Source organism: Oryzias melastigma, linkage group LG15 (genome assembly GCF_002922805.2).
Source record: "Oryzias melastigma strain HK-1 linkage group LG15, ASM292280v2, whole genome shotgun sequence".
Taxonomy (NCBI): Eukaryota; Metazoa; Chordata; class Actinopteri; order Beloniformes; family Adrianichthyidae; genus Oryzias; species Oryzias melastigma.
The window spans coordinates 3,761,306-3,764,686 of record NC_050526.1 but is presented as its reverse complement, the minus strand read 5'-3'; the positions used below and the strand labels follow the sequence as shown (position 1 = coordinate 3,764,686).

At 35.9% G+C, this 3,381-nt stretch overlaps 1 long non-coding RNA gene across 1 annotated transcript in view; it reads left to right on the top strand.

Annotated features, from left to right (window-relative positions):
- Positions 1–3,381, top strand: part of LOC112161978 — a 47,628-nt gene that overhangs the window by 4,199 nt on the left and 40,048 nt on the right. Inside the window, exon 2 of the long non-coding RNA XR_004949171.1 lies at positions 95–222. This is a non-coding gene — a long non-coding RNA (uncharacterized LOC112161978). The remainder of the gene's footprint in view (positions 1–94; positions 223–3,381) is intronic.

The window sequence follows — 3,381 nt, the reverse complement described above, 5'->3', positions numbered from 1 at the left end:
GTGGTTTGATATAAAAATAATAACTATTGGTATTCGCAATTTAAAAAAAAATAATAATAATAATAATGAAACCATTTTTTTTCTTTTCATAAAGACACCTGGTGGAGGCCCGGCAAGTTGACCAAGCACACCTCACCGTCTGCCACCTGGATCACCTGGATCCTTATTAAGCTCCTGGAGAGACACTGAGAAGTGTCACCTCATGATGCTCCTCAGCTTCCTGTAAGTGTTAACGTGTCCTCTGTGTGCTGAGAGAGTGGGAGGTTTGTGGACAGCTAAGACAGGGAACCCCGTATAGTACATTCCACCTCTTTTCATTTTTTGCTATACTCACTGGGTAACTATTGTAAGTTTTGATCATCTTGTAGAGAAGTTGTCTTCTTGTTTTGTGTCAGTGTCAGGATATAGTTATTTTAGTTTTTTTCTATTTGTTTCATTTCTTTAGTAAAAGTTAATGCATTTGTGTGTTTTCGGTATCCTTGAGTTCACCTGAAGAATTCTCAAGTAAAATACAAACATTTCAGCTGACAGCTTTTAACTACTACCTTTTATCTGCACTATGTAGCCACAGCACTGTTTTTGTTTTAGCAGTATCAGTCTGTTTTATGTGTTACAAACAAGGTTGGGTGTGATGCTGTGGGACCTTGCACAGCTAAGTGTGGTATCCATTTGTTGGTCATGTGACTAATTTATATAGAAAAGTTTCATTTGAAGTTTTGTCAGATATTTCAGCTTTGATCCGACTCCGAGTGCAAAAACCTTTTTTGATAAATGTAAGTTTTTTTTGGAAATTGTTGTTTCCATGAGGCGAAAATATTATTGTAGTTCCAGTTTGCGCAACTTCGTCAATGGAAACGCAGCTATGGGGAATATGCTAACGCAGCTAACGTTTGGCGGTGTCAGACTGCGTTTTTTTTATGCATTACTAACAAGGGCGGGGTTAGCGTAGTCACAGTAACATTTGTTTTAGTGGTGCCAGTCTGTTTTTATGTGTTGCAAACAAAGTCAGGAGTTACATGCGTTGTGAATATGCTAACGTGGCTAACACAGCTAACGTGTAGCATATCACTAACAAGTTCTAGAAGTACTGCAAACGCAATAAATAAAGTCTGAATGACTTTTTTATGACTCTTTTGTCATGCTTAATGTACCTTATGAATTACATAAGTCTGAAAATAGATCATTCATAGACAATCCACCTTCTAGCCCAGTGCGCCCTATAGTGCGGAAAATCTGGTACCTCAATAGGATCAATCTGAATAATTAACAGTCTACTTGGATTCATTTTTATGTACTGCACCTTTTACGTTTTTTTTTTTTTTTTCTAATTAGTCTTCCCTGGTTAGTTACACATCGAGGTAATTTTACATACATTAAGATTTAAAATATCTCCTATTAAATTGCTGTCAAACATTGTCATCTTTCTGAGCAATATTAAAGGGTAATTGTTTTAATAATAAAAATATGCAGGGAACCTTGTCATATATATACTTTACTAATTAGGTACTAATAATGAGGTACTTTGTTTTTCACATATTTTACTAAAGTTATCAGATCTGATAATTAAGTTGTTGATTTGATTCGTTTTTCAGTATGAGTTTTAATTCACAATCCCTTACCAAATTTGCCTACCATTTTCCACACAAATGTTGGGCTCCTCTTTGAGAGCGACCGTTCTGTCAGCCTATCAGTGATGAGGAGAGGTAGGAAAATGGCAAAGGTAATCAGGCCTTACCTCTGATCAGGTTTTCTGTGGTTTGGAGGTGAATAGATCTGTGAACGTTGGTCATGTTTATCACTGTCAAGTGTAGCGAGACATCAACCAGAGAACATATTTGCTGCATAATGACAGACACTCAAAGGACATCTCAGTGGACTCTTCAGCAGATTTCTGCACTGGAAAATATATTTCTACCAGAAAACATTAAAGGACAGACATCATGATTTAATGTTGTCATCTTTTACATTTAATAGGCCCAGCTGTAGCTTTATAGCAGTGAGGCAGACTTTTATCCTGCAAAGACGGTAAAACAACCTCTGATTCAAGAAAAAATGTCTTTTATTTTCAGTCTTCCATGAAAAATGATCTTATTAAGGAAGTTTCTCAAAATAATTTTACATTAGCAAAATGTAGAACACTTGAAGTTAATTTTATTAAGTAAGTATAATATAGACCGAGTGTATTGTAGGACGTATACTACTTTTCAGACTAAATTGGAACAAAATAAGTTACAATACATAGTATATAAAAAGTATACATCAAGTAAGGTACCTCAGTTTTAGCATTATACTTGTAATAAACCTACATGGACTACTTTTTGCTAATGGTTAGTTTAAGAAAACACATGTTAATGACTATACATTTTTTCTTTAAATAAGAATTCTTGGTAAGAGTATTTTTCTTACCCCATTGGAAGATTTTATGCCAATTTAAATGTATGTTTTCAAATTTTAAGATTTTTTTTTACCTATTTCTATGGGGTCCTTAAAGTGTATGGAGACCCTAAAGTGCAAATAGAATCTGAATACCTTCAATTTAAGGTTTAGAGTTTTATGGAAGAACTTAGAAAGTTGATTTAAGATTTTGTATTTACTAAAAGGATTTTTTAAATTTAAAGGGTTTCTTTCCGCATGCTGTTTGCAAATGTTCACTTCGCCGTTTAAGAACTTGGAAAATTTACAATAGATGCGTTGTGGTGCATCCTGAGATGGATTTTCATTTGATTCAAAATAAAGTACAGCAAACCTAGCCGATGTTTGTTAGCCAATGGTAGCTTTCTTATGACTTTGGATCAATTTTGCCGTTTCATAAAAAGTTAAATTAGGTCTCCTAAACCACCTCCTAAACACAGAGTTAACTTGATGAAATTCGCGGCATTTGTCATTCGGACCCAAGTCTCACACGTCTCATCGTGACGAACTACATTAATTAGGAAGAGACCCATAGGCTTAAGTCCTTAATGCAGAGTAATAAAATGTACTCTGCAAACATAAAGCCAGCTGATGCCATTTCTCCATGCAGGGGCTTGGAGAGAGGAGGGGGCGCCGCTCCACCCGCAGACGGGAAGGGTTCGTCCGCGCTCCCCCTCCGCGCTCTGGAGGGGGGTTAGCTGTGCGGAGATGAACCTCAGCACCGCAGCACCTCCTCCTGTGGCAAAATTTTCAAACAACCGTCTTGAGTTGTTGGAGCTGAAGAGTCACACGACTGAAAAAAAAATCTGCGAATGAGAAACACGAATAAGTAAATTTAACAACATTTTAAAAAATATTTAAAATTACTGGATTACTTGAATACTGCCTTTTGACAACTTTATGGTGTTTAGAGAGAAAATGTAGTACGTAAAAAATCTTTTTCATTTATACCCATGATTCATTTGTACA